Below are 14628 nucleotides of genomic sequence, written 5' to 3'. Positions count from 1 at the left end.
CACATATGTAAAAATCCTAAATAAAATGTTCACAAACCAAATTTAGCAATGCACTAAAAGGATAATAAGTCACACCCAAGTTGGATTTATACTGGGAATGCAATATGGTTTCAAAATCAATCCATGTAACTCACCACATTAATAGATCTCTTCTCATTATTCCCATTAGCATCTCTACGACCATTCTTCACTCATCTCCGCCCTAAGCTGTGCCCTGGCATGCTGATAAGCTTCAACTGCTTCCTAGCCTGATATGTCGGTGGAAGACACTGGCAAAAGAAGACAATAGAAAAGTGATATCAGATATCTATTCATGCAGTTTTCTCTCCATCATGCTGTCCATTTGGACTGTTGCATTTATCAACCCCAAATTAAAGCTTCGATTAGGTGGTCCTCTCTTACAGCTTTGTATTTCACAAAAATTAGGTAACCACTGCCTTCCTATCCTTTTGGCTTTGATATAATAAAGCTTCCCCAGGGACACCCCTGGTGGTCCAGTGGTAAAGAATCCACCTTCCAATGCAGGGGACAAGGGTTCGATCCCTGGTGGGGGAACTAAGATCCCACATGCCGTGGGGCAACTAAGCCCACACGCCACAACTACTGAGTTTGCGCTCCTCAACTAGAGAGCCCGTGTGCCACAAACTACATAGCCCATGCACCACAGCCAGAGGAAAAAAACCCGCACACCACAACTAGAGAGAAGTCTGTGCACTGCAACTAGAGAGAAACCCAAGCAGACCACACACCATAACGAAAAAGATCCCGCATGACTCAACAAAGATCCTGTGTGCCGCAACTAAAACCCAACACAGTCAAAAAAAATAAGGAGACTAAATAAATAAAATAAATAAATATTTTTTTAAAAAAGCTTCCCCACTATAAATTGTTTTGAGGTGCTTTACCAATTCCTATTGGGTATTCTTAACCCTATCTATACCTTTGTACAACTTCTTTCCTGCTGATCACAGAGAAATAAAAAGTAATAAAATATTACGATCATCTCAATAGATGCAAAAAAAGTGAAATAATTCGATACTAATTCCTGTAGTAAATTCTTAATGAACTAAGATTAGAAGGAAATATTAACCTGATAAGGAACCACAAGAGACCCATAGCAAACATCACACATAATGGTGAAGTGTTGAAAGCTTTCCTTTTAAGATCAGGAATGAGACAAGAATGTCCACTAACATCATTTTAATTCAATTTAGTACTGGTGGTTCTAAGCTGTACATTAAAAAAAAAAGAGAGAGAGAGAGAAAGAAAGACATAAGATTTTGAAAAGGAGACATTTTAAATCTTTAAATTTGTTCACAGATAATGGAATTTGTAGAAAATGTAAAATAAGAAACAAATATAGAATTAGAAACAGTAGGAGGGGATCAAGATGATGGAGTAAGAGGACATGGAGCTCACCTCACCCCACAAACACATCAAAGTACATCTACATGTGGAAAAATTCTCATGGAAAACTAACTGGAAAAAGGCAGAAGAACCATACAATCCAGGCTGCAAGAAAGATTCCCAAATAACTGGATAGGACGGGCAAAAAAAAGCATCAGGTTGAGACCTGTGCCCCTGGGAAGGGCCTAAGAAAAAAGCAAAGACCACATGGACAGACTGTTGCCCTGGGACACAAGTGGGTCAAGCCACAGACTGTGCATCCCAGTCCTGGGTTTGTATGTGGAGAAGACAAGCCCCCTTGGCTGCTGGAAGAATGCCTAAATTCAGGGACAAGAATGCATACTCTCACCACTTCTATTTAACATAGTATTGGAAGTCCTAGCCACAGCAATCAGACAAGAAAAATAAATAAAAGTTATCCAACTTGGAAGGGAAGAGGTAGAACTGTCACTATTTGCAGAAGACATGATACTCTATATAGAGAATCCAAAATTCTCCACCCAAAAACTATGAGAATAAATGAATTCAGCAAGGTTAATACACAGAAATCTGTTGCATTTCTATACACTAATAACGAAATATCAGAAAAAGAAAGTAAGAAAACAATCCCATTTAAAATCACATCAAACAAACAAACAAACAAAAAAAACCTAGGGACCTACAGTCAATTAATCTACAACAAAGTAGGCAAGAATATACAATGGAGAAAACACAGCCTCTTCAACAAGTTGTGCTGGGAAAGCTGGGTAGCCACATGTAAAACAAGGAAATTAGAACATTCCTTCACACCATATATAAAAGTAAACTCAAAATCGTTTAAAGACCAAATGTAAGACATCAAACCATAAAACTGGAAGCATGCATAAACAAAACACTCTGACTTAAATTGTAGCAATATTTTCTTAAATCAGTCTCCCAAGGCAAAAGAACTAAAAACAAAAAATAAACAAATGGGACCTTATCAAACTTAAAAGCTTTTGCACAGCAAAGGATATCATCAACAAAAAGAAAAAACAACATATGGAATGGGAGAAAATATTTGCAAATGATGCAACCAACAAGGGGTTAATATCTAAAATATACAAACAACTCCTACAACTCAATATCAAAAAATATCTAATCTAAAAATGGGCAGAAGACTTGAATAGACATTTTTCCAAAGAACACATACAGATGGCTAAGTGCATGAAAACCTGCTCAACATCATTAATTATTACAGAAATGCAAATCAAAACCACAATGAGGTATCACCTTACACCTGTCAGAATGACTATCCTCAAAATATCTACAAATAACAAATGTTATAAATGATGTAGAGAAAAGGGAACCCTCATACACTGAGGTGGGAAAGTAAGTTAGTGTAGCCACTATGGAAAACAGTATGGAGGTCCCTTAAAAACTAAAAATAGAACTACCATATGATCCAGCAATTCCATTCCTGGGAATATTTTTTGAAAAAAATAAAATACTAATTTGAAATGATAGATGCACCCTAATGTTCATAGGAGTACTATTTACAATAGTCAAGACATGGAAGCCACTCTAATGCCCATGAAAAGATGACTAGATTCAGAGTATGTGGTATATATACAATGGAATATTACTCAGCAATAAAAAATAATGAAATATTGCCATTTTTCAACAACGTGTATGAACCTAGAGAATATTATGCTTAGTGAAGTAAGTCAGACAGAGAATGACAAGTACTATATGATATCACTTAGATATGGAATCTAAAAAATAATACAAATGAATATATATACAAAACAGAAACAGACTCACAGACATAGAAAACAAACCTGTGGTTACCAAAGAGGAGAAAGAAGAGGGGAGGGACAAATTAGGGGTATGAGATTAACAGATACAAATTACCGTATATAAAACAGAAAAGCAACAAAGATTTACTGTATAGCACAGGAGACTACCCATTGCCTATAATGGAATATAATCTGCAAAAATACTGTATCACTATGCTGTACACCTGAAACTAACACAATAGTCTAAGTCAACCATACTTCAATTTAAAAAAAGACACTTAAGTATGCATTAAAAAAAATAACTCTTGATTATATAATAATAGTACCTTCTGTGCTATTTTTGAAGTTTGAAATCTATACTTTCTAAAAATTAAGCAATGGGTATTTTTCTTCTATTAAACTACTAAAAAAATAACTGATTAAAAAAAGAATGATAAACAGTAAAATTTAGCAGCGGTTAATGTACAAGAATCATTTATATTTCTTACACTGACAGACAACAGAAAAAATGCAATAATATACCATTTACAACAACATTACAAACAGCAAATATCTAGAATTAATACAGCAAAAAATATATAAGGTCATCTGCATAAAAGTATAAAATATCACTGAGAGAAATTAAAGAAGACATAAATGAATAGAGCATGTTCATGGATTTGAAACATGAAACCATAAACATCTCATTTCTCTCAAAATGGATCAAAATCCTATCAGGTTTGTGTGTGCATATGTGTATGAGAAATGAGAAATGCATGAAGGGGGTATAAGTTTATTTAATAAAAAACACAATAAATGAAACTTTTAAAAAATAGGTTAATTGACATTAGAATTACAGGAGAAAAAAATAGATATTTTGTGGGGTCTTTAAAAAAGTGAAGGTATCAAATGATACTTAATAAAACATTTGCCAACTTAATGTTTAGTCACTATAGATTTGAACTTGATTAATAGCAAACAAAAATAAAATATAAAGTAATAAAAAAATAAGCAAAATTTATATTGAAAGGCAAAGAATCAAGAAAGAATAACTGACACTCATGAAGAAGCAAAAGGTAGGACATATCATGTTATCACAATATCATCAAAATTCATAACATCATAATTAACAACTTATAACATTATAATAATTAAGACAAAATAATATTGGCACAAGGACAGATAAGTCAATGAAATAGGATCGTGCAGAAACAAATTCAGACATATATAAAAACTCGATGAAATCTAAAAAAAAAAAAAAGGTTCTGAAGAATCTAGGGGCAGAACAGGAATAAAGACGCAGACATAGAGAATGGAGTTGAGGACAGGGGGAGGGGGAAGGGTAAGCTGGGACGAAGTGAGAGAGTGGTATGGACATATATACACTACCAAATGTAAAATAGCTAGTGGGAAGCAGCTGCATAGCACAGGGAGATCAGCTCAGTGCTTTGTGACCACCTAGAGGGGTGGGAAAAGAGAGGGTAGGAGGGAGACGCAAGAGGGAGGAGATATGGGGATATATGTATAGCTGATTCACTTTGTTATAAAGCAGAAACTAACACACCATTGTAAAGCAATTATACTCCAATAAAGATGTAAAAAAACAACAACAACGACAACAAAAAAAACCACCTCTATGAGAAGGTACCACTACAGAGTAATGGGAAAAGGACAGTATTTTCAATAAATGATGGGACAATGTGATACTCATATGGAAAACAATATACTTGAACCCTTTCTCATACCATGTATAAATATCATTTGTAAGTGGTCCACAGATTTAAATGTAAAAACTAAAACAATACATGTTATAGAAGTTAATATAAAACATCATTTTTACAATATTGGGATACAGCAAGTTTGGGTAAGTAAGAAACAAAATTACACTGGAGTGTATTAAAATTAAACATTACTGTTTACCAAAAAGCTATTAAGAGAATGAAAATACAAGCCACAAAATGGTAGAAGATATTTGCTCTGTGTGTAACTGACAAAAGGCAGAATACAGTAGTTCTCCCCTATTCACAGGGGATAAGTTCCTTCTAAGACCCCCAGTGAATGCCTGAAACCACAGATAGTACCAAACCCTATATATATTAATACAATGTATTTTCCTATATATATTTACATACCTGTGATAAAGTTTAATTTATATATTAGGCACAGTAAGAGATTATCAACCATAACTAATAATAAAATAGAATAATTATAACAATATACTGTAATAAAAGTCATGTGAATGTGGGCTCTCTCTCTCAAAATATCTTACTGTACAAATTTAATACCTTGTCTATCTTTAAGCACTTCTCATGCACTGTGGCCATAACTTTTGCAGCCTGAGGTGTGACAGCAAAACTAGCATGAATTTTTTTTTCCTTTTTCACAATTTTAGGAATAGAAGATTTGTTCTTACCATAGATCTTAACAACCTCACATACAATTTTTTTTTCTTTCCTTATTAGGTCAAGAACTTTAACCTTTTTACTTAAAAGAAGCACTTTCTGGCTTCTCTTTGGCATATCTGAATTGTCAGCATCACTACTTTTGCACTATGGGGCCATTATATAGGGTTACTTGACACAAGGGCTACGTTATCTCAACAGTGAGAACGGAGATGGCTACTAAGAGACAAACAGGAATGATATGCTGGACAAAGTGATGATTCACGTCCCGGGGGAGGGGGGGAATAAAGCAGGACATCGTGATATTTCATCAAACTACTCAGAACAGTGGGCAGTGTAACACCCCAGAATTGTTAATATCTGGAATTTTCCATTTAGTATTTTTGGACCACAGATAGCTGAAACCACAGAAAGCGAAACCACGGATAAGGGGGGCACAAATGTATACAGATAAACCCTAATAACCAACAAGAAAAGGGAGGGAAAAAATGAGCAAATGTTTGAATATTCACTTCAAAAAAAAAAACACAGGATTCCTAAATAGCTAATAAACATGTTAAGAGGACACTCAAACTCATTAGTAATCAAGGAAATAAAATTTATAATCACAGTGAAATATTAATCCTCACCAATTAGAACATTTATAAGAAAAACAAACTCATAACATCAAGTATTGGTGTAGACGTGGAGCCCAAGGAACACTCCAACACTACAGCTGGGAATGTCAATTGATACAACCACTATGAAAGCTAGTTTAAAATTATCTGTCAATAATGAAGATAGATAACCCCTATGATATAGCAACATCATTGCTAGAATTATATTCAACAAAGAGACAAGCCCATGTGCGTTAACAGGCATGGGCAAGAATGTTCATGCAGTATTATTTTTAACAGTCAAAAATTTAGGCAATCTAAATATTTATCACAGCCAAATGGATTAAAAAATGGTAATATTCATACAGTGGAATACTACAGACAGTAGGGCAAGGAAGTAAATATCTACTGTCGCATAGACAAATCTCACAGAGTGTTAAGTGAAAGAAGTCAGACAAAATGAATATATTAACTACACAGTTCCATTTATATAATTTCAAAAACAAGACAAAATTAAACTTTAATTTTTTTGGGGGGGGACACATCCTTAGATGGTACAATTCAAGAAAAACAATGATACTATTACAGTCAAATTCAGAAAGCTGTTCCCTTGGTGAAGATAGCTGGAGGCAAGAGAGTGGTTTTTGGAGCTGTGACCAAGTGGTGCTTATATGTTTTTGATTTGCAATAATTTTACTGAGCTGTGTAAGTTCTGCCTCTTTTCCTAATGTACATTATATTTTGCAATAAATAAAAGATTTAAAATCAAAATTATAAAAAACTACTAGACAGAAAATGTAGCTGTTAATTAAAATGACAACAGACTTCGTTACAGCAACAAGAAAGGCCAGAAAACAATTGTAAAAACTTACATCAATGGGAGGTAAATAAACTATAATTAATTGGTTATTTTAAGATTTATACTCATTAACAGCAGATTGGGATTTTGAAGGTAAAATGAAATCAGTAAGACTCTAGAAGAAGACATTTTTTTTTTAACACTTAAACATCATGTGGTATTTTTTTGTCCTTGATTTTTTGACCCTATTATCTGCCTTTAAAATGAAGAGGTTCTTGGTGATAAAGACAACATTTAACTCACAGCCAGTCTTTCTAGAATTTCAAAAATAAAAAAAGGAAAATATTCTGTGATTTTAGAGTGTTCTAAAAATGTAATATTAAAAGGTAATTGAGGGACTTTAACTGTATCTTATTCATAAGATAGAGGAGGGACTTCTCAGAAATAAGGCCCAACTTTGATAAAGGCATCACGATGTCAGAAGTATGGTTGAGTTCAGGAAACTAGAAGAGGCTGCATGAGGCTACAGTCACAGTTACAGGTCAGGGAGCTAGAGCAGTTAAAGCAAAAAACTAAAACTGGCTCTAGACTATAAGAAGCATTTAAGTGACATAAGAATATTTAAAAGATTCTGAGAAGAAAATGATTAGACTAGATATTTACCTTAGGAAAATCCTCCTCATAGGTGAATATTGGAAAAAGGGAATATTGAAATCCCAGGGACCAATTAGGACCTTTTCAAGTCCAGGAAAGAAATGGTGAGTATCTTAACTAAGGAGCAACTATATGACTAGACATGAAAGATCCAATTTATATTTTTTTAATTTAATATTATTTTTTATACAGCAGGTTATTAGTTATCCATTTTACACATATTAGTATATATATGTCAATCCCAATCTCCCAATTCATCCCACCAGCACCACGCCCCCCCTCCCCGCTTTCCCCCCTTGGTGTCCATATGTTTGTTCTCTACATTTGTGTCTCTATTTTTGCCTTGCAAACCAGTTCACTGTACCAATTTTCTGGATTCCACATATATGCGTTAATATACGATATTTGTTTTTCTCTTTCTGACTTACTTCACTCTGTATGACAGTCTCTAGATGCATCCACGTCTCTACAAATGATCCAATTTCATTCCTTTCTTGGCTAAATAATATTCCACTGTATACATGTACCACAACTTCTTTGTCCATTTGTCTGTCAATGGGCATTTAGGTTGCTACCATAACCTGGCTATTGTAAATACTGCTGCAATGAACGTTGGGGTGCATGTGTCTTTTTGAATTATGGTTTTCTCTGGGTATATGCCCAGCAGTGGGATTGCTGGGTCATATGGTAATTCTATTTTTAGTTTTTTAAGGAACCTCCACACTGTTCTCCATAGTAGTTGTATCAATTTACATTCCCACCAACAGTGCAAGAGGGTTTCCTTTTCTCCACACCCTCTCCAGCATTTGTTGTTTGTAGGTTTTCTGATGATGCCCATGCTAACCGGTGTGAGGTAATACCTCATTGTAGTTTTGATTTGCATTTCTCTAATAATTAGTGATGTTGAGCAGCTTTCATGCGTCTCTTGGTCATCTGTATGTCTTTGTTGGAGAAATGTCTATTTAGGTCTTCTGCCCATTTTTTGATTGGGTTGTTTGTTTTTTTTAATACTGAGCTCCATGAGTTGTTTATATATTTTGGAGATTAATTCTTTGTCCATTGATTCGTTTGCAAATATTTTCTCCCATTCTGAGGGTTGTCTTTTCGTCTTGTTTATGGTTTCCTTTGCTGTGCAAAAGCTTTTAAGTTTCACTAGGTCCCATTTGTTTATTTTTCTTTTTATTGCCATTACTCTAGTATGTGGGTCAAAAAAGATCTTGCTGTGATTTATGTCAAAGAGTGTTCTTCCTATGTTTTCCTCTAAGAGTTTTATAGTGTCCGGTCTAACATTTAGGTCTTTAATCCATTTTGAGTTTATTTTTGTGTATGGTGTTAGGGAGTGTTGTAATTTCATTCTTTTACATGTAGCTGCCTAGTTTTCCCAGCACAACTTACTGAAGAGACTCTCTTTTCTCCATTGTATATACTTGCCTCCATTGTCATACATTAGTTGACCATAGGTGCATGGGTTTATCTCTGGGCTATCCTGTTCCACTGATCTATAGTTCTGATTCTGTGCCAGTACCATATTGTCCTGATTACTGTAGATTTGTAGTATAGTCTGAAGTCAGGGAGTCTGATTGCGCCAGCTTGGTTTTTACCCCTCAAGATAGCTTTGGCTATTTGGGGTCTTTTGTGTCTCCATACAAATTTTAACATTTTTTCTTCTAGTTCTGTAAAAAATGCCATTGGTAATTTGATAGGTATTGCATTAAATCTATAGATTGCTTTGGGTACTATAGTCATTTTCACAATATTCATTCTTCCAATCCAAGAACATGGTATATCTGTCCATCTGTTTGTGTCATCTTTAATTTCTTTCATCAGTGTCTTACAGATTTCTGAGTACAGGTATTTTACCTCATTAGGTAGGTTTCTTCCTAGGTATTTTGTTGCAATGGTGAATGGGATTGTTTTCTTAATTTCTCTTTCTGATCTTTCATTGTTAGTGTATAGGAATGCAAGAGATTTCTGTGCATTAATTTTGTATCCTGCAACTTTACCAAATTCATTGATTAGCTCTAGTAGTTTTCTCATGGCATCTTTAGGATTCTCCATGTATAGTATCATGTCATCTGCAAACAGTGACAGCTTTACTTCTTCTTTTCCAGTTTGTATTCCTTTTATTTCTTTTTCGTCTCTGATTGCCATGGCTAGGACTTCCAAAACTATGCTGAAAAAGAGTGGCGAGAGTGGACATCCTTGTCTTGTTCCTGATCTAAGAGGAAATGCTTTCAGTTTTTCACCATTGAGGACCATGTTGGCTGTGGGTTTGTCATATATGGCCTTTATTATGCTGAGGGAGGTTCCCTCTATGCCCACTTTCTGGAGAGTTTTTATCGTAAATGGGTGTTGAATATTGTCAAAAGCTTTTTCTGCATTTATTGAGACGATCATGTGGTTTTTCTTCTTCAATTTGTTAATATGGTGTATCACATTGATTGATTTGCATATATTGAAGAATCCTTGCATCCGTGGGATAAATCCCACTTGATCATGCCGTATGATCCTTTTAATGTGTTGTTGGATTCTGTTTGCTAGTATTTTGTTGAGGAATTTCACATCTATGTTCATCAGTGATATTAGTCTGTAATTTTCTTTTTTTGTAGTATCTTTTTCTGGTTTTGGTTTCAGGGTGATGGTGGCCTTGTAGAATGATTCTGAGAGTGTTCTTTCCTCCGCAATTTTTTGGAAGAATTTGAGAAGGATGGGTGTTAGCTCTTCTCTAAATGTTTGATAGAATTCACCTGTGAAGCCATCTGGTCCTGGACATTTGGTTGTTGGAAGATTTTTAATCATATTATCAATTTCATTACCTGTGATTGGTCTGTTCATATTTTCTATTTCTTCCTGGTTCAGTCTTGGAAGGTTATACCTTTCCAAGAATTTGTCCATTTCTTCTAGGTTGTCCATTTTATTGGCATAGAGCTGCTTGTAGTAGTCTCTTACGATGCTTTGTATTTCTGAGGTGTCCATTGTCACTTCTCCTTTTTCATTTCAGATTTTATTGATTTGAGTCCTGTACCTCTTTTTCTTGATGGGTCTGGCTAAAGGTTTATCAATTTTGTTTATCTTCTCAAAGAACCAGCAGCTTTTAGTTTTATTGTCTTTGCTATTGTTTTCTTTGTTTCTATTTCATTTATTTCTGCTCTGATCTTTATGATTTCTTTCCTTCTACTAACTTTGGGTTTTGTTTGTTCTTTTTCTAGTTCCTTTAGGTGTAAGATTGTTTATTTGAGATTTTTCTTGTTGCTTGAGGTAGGATTGTATTGCTATAAACTTCCCTCTTAGAAGTGCTTTTGCTGCATCCCATACGTTTTGGATTGTCGTGTTTTCATTATAACTTGTCTCTAGGTATTTTTTGATTTCCTCTTTGATTTCTTCAGTGATCTCTTGGTTATTTAGTAACGTATTGTTTAGCCTCCATGTGTTTGTGTTTTTTACATTTTTTTCCCTGTAATTGATTTCTAATCTCATAGCGTTGTGGTCAGAAAAGATGCTTGATATGATTTTAATTTTCTTAAATTTACTGAGGCTTGATTTGTGACCCAAGATGTGATCTATCCTGAAGAATGTTCCATGTGCACTTGAGAAGAAAGTGTATTCTGTTGTTTTTGGATGGAATGTCCTATAAATATCAATTAAATCTATCTGGTTTATTGTGCCATTTAAAGCTTGTGTTTCCTTATTAATTTTCTGTCTGGATGATCTATCCACTGGTGTAAGTGCGCTGTTAAAGTCCCCTAGTATCATTGTGTTACTGTCAAGTTCCTCTTTTATAGCTGTTAGCATTTGCCTTAAGTATTGAGGTGTTCCTATATGGGGTGCATATATATTTATAATTGTTATATCTTCTTCTTGGATTGATCCCTTGATCATTATGTAGTGTCCTTCCTTGTCTCTTGTAACATTCTTTAAGTCTATTTTATCTGATATGAGTATTGCTATTCCAGCTTTCTTTTGATTTCCATTTGCATGGAATATCTTTTTCCATCCCCTCACTTTCAGTCTCTATGTGTCCCTAGTCTGAAGTGGGTCTCTTGTAGACAGCATATATATGGGTCATGTTTTTGTATCCATTCAGTGAGCCTGTGTCTTTTGGTTAGAGCATTTAATCCATTCACATTTAAGGTAATTATCAATATGTATGATCCTAATTACCATTTTCTTGATTGTTTTGGGTTTGTTTTTGTAGGTCCTTTTCTTCTCTTCTGTTTCCCACTTAGAGAAGTTCCTTTAGCATTGGTTGTAGAGCTGATTTGGTGGTGCTGAATTTTCTTCGCTTTTGCTTGTCTGTAAAGCTTTTGATTTCTCCATTGAATCTGAATGAGATCCTTGCCGGGAAGAGTAATCTTGGTTGTAGTTTCTTCCCTTTCATCACTTTAAATATATCATGCCACTCCCTTCTGGTTTGTAGAGTTTCTGCTGAGAAATCAGTTGTTAACCTTATGGGAGTTTCCTTGTATGTTGTCATTTTTCCCTTGTTGCTTTCAATAATTTTTCTTTGTCTTTAAGTTTTGTCAATTTGATTGCTATGTATCTCGGCCTGTTTCTCCTTAGGTTTATCCTGCCTGGGACTCTCTCCGTTTCCTGGACTTGGGTGGCTATTTCCTTTCCCATGTTAGGGAAGTTTTTGACTATAATCTCTTCAAATATTTTCTCAGGTCCTTTCTCTCTTCTCCTTCTGGGACCCCTATAATGTGAACGTTGGTGCATTTAATGTTGTCCCAGAGGTCTCTTAGGCTGTCTTCATTTCTTTTCATTCTTTTTTCTTTATCCTGTTCCACAGCAGTGAATTCCACCATTCTGTCTTCCAGGTCACTCATCCATTCTTCTGCCTCAGATATTCTGCTATTGATTCCTTCTAGTGTATTTTTCATTTCAGTTATTGTATTGTTCATTTCTGTTTGTTTGTTCTTTAATTCTTCTAGGTGTTTGATCTTTAATTCTTCTAGGTCTTTGTTAAACATTTCTTGCATCTTCTCGATCTCTGCCTCCATTCTTTTTCCGAGGTCCTGGATCATCTTCACTATCATTATTCTGAATTCTTTTTCTGGAACGCTGCCTATCTCCACTTCATTTAGTTGCTTTTCCAGGGTTTTATCTTGTTCCTTCATCTGGTACATAGTCCTCTGCCTTTTCATTTTTTCTACCTTTCTGTGAATGTGGTTTTCGTTTCACAGGCTGCAGGATTATAGTTCTTCTTGCTTCTGCTGTCTGCTCTCTGGTGGATCTGAAAGATCCAATTTAAAAAAAGAAAATAGTGGTAATATTGATAAGACGTAATGAGCAGTGAGGTACCAGAAAAAAGTTGATTACTATTTCCAAAGTTTTCAGACTGGATGGAGAATTTAACAAGATGCAGTAGAAACAGGAAGATCACACATGCCACTTGCCCAAGACAGCCCCTCTCTAGGCCTGCTGGCCTTATCATTATTAACAGAATGCTCTTTAATTCTCAAAAGTGTCCCAGATTGAATGATAAATTATACAGTCACCTTGGCATATAGGAAGAAGTGCAAATTTGTAACTTGGAAAATCTACTACGGTTTCAGATATGCTGATTTTGTGATATCTATTGACTAGCATATTCCTGTGATAAGAAGTTGAGTTCTAGAGCTATGGAGACTTGTCTGGGCAGAAGACTTTGAAGTTTGAATTTTGGAGTTTGAGAAAATAATATACAGAGGCAAAGTAAAATCCATGGGTGGAGATGATATCATTCTGGAAGAGGTGTTGCATAAAACAAAAGAAGCCATGGAAGGCCTCGTTCCACTACACCTAGTAATTCAGACTTATACAACACTCTTTTCAATAGCCATCTTCTTCATTAAAGAAGGTATCTTTTACATAGGCATTTCTATCACTCCTTGAAAGGTTTTCTCTCCTCCTCTTCTCCTTCTCTCCCTACTAGCTTTTACCTATCACCATGTAGAGTGTAAGTTAGCTTTATGAAGAAAGGGAGTCATCAACAATCAAAAGGACAAGGGCAGCCTTGCTGTGTTTTGAGTGCGATATTTATAATATAAAAGAAGACCATTTGTCTCATTTTGCTTTTTTAGAGGACTGACTGAAAACTATTCATTCCCTGGATATCATGTGACCCTTCCCCTACCCTCATCCACTCTTGCCAAGTGGTTTATTGACCCTTAAGTATTGAACTGGCAAGAGTTTTGCAACATGGTTCAGTAAGGCTTAATGTGGGATGACACATTCCCCAAAATAATATTTGGTCTGGAGGGAACTTGTGAAGCAGTAGCTAATTCGACTGGGAGGAAAGTTGGGGACATGCACTCCAATTCACTCTTCCCAGAATCACTTCCTTTATAAATTTATAACAGAAATCTTGGCTTAGATATGTAAAATCATTTTTCACATTTTGAACAGCTTACAATGTATTTGTTCTTAACATTGCATGGACAACAACATTAAGTATATGTATCAAAATCACTTTGTCCTATATTTCTCTTTCAACTTTACTGTTCAGTTTAGTATTCTTTACAGTTTGTTGCTCACATAGGATTATCCTCTTATCACAGCTAGAAAACAATGAAAAAGAAACATCTCTGAGCATAATGCTTCAGTATTAGGCTAATGGTTTGGAATAGAAAAGAGAAGCAGCTGTATAACTTCCTTGAGTTTGTGATGGATAATTTGTCATGTTCTAAGCAAAGAATCCAGAGAATCATATCATGCACAGGGTCACTAAAAGTTTTAGGACTGGTTTTTCTCGACAAAATGAGAATGCCAGGAATAGGACTCAATGACACAGTCTTCATACTTGAACTTGGCAAACTGTCTTCAGATACTTGAGACGCCTTATTCTGAACTATCAAAAAAGTAAAATGGCAGGTAACACCTAAGGCTAATTATACTTACTTTTCATGAGGTAGATTGTTATGTGTGGGGATCTAGGGTGGAGGATGTTGGAGACAATAAAGAATAAATATACAAATTAAAATTTCCAAATAAAAGATTTTTACATATGTGATTAAGTCAGCTCTCAGACAGAAGACCCATGAGGAAAGGGATCA

This window comes from Balaenoptera borealis (assembly GCF_965194805.1).
Source record: "Balaenoptera borealis genome assembly, chromosome: 7".
Taxonomy (NCBI): Eukaryota; Metazoa; Chordata; class Mammalia; order Artiodactyla; family Balaenopteridae; genus Balaenoptera; species Balaenoptera borealis.
This window is presented reverse-complemented; position numbering follows the sequence as displayed.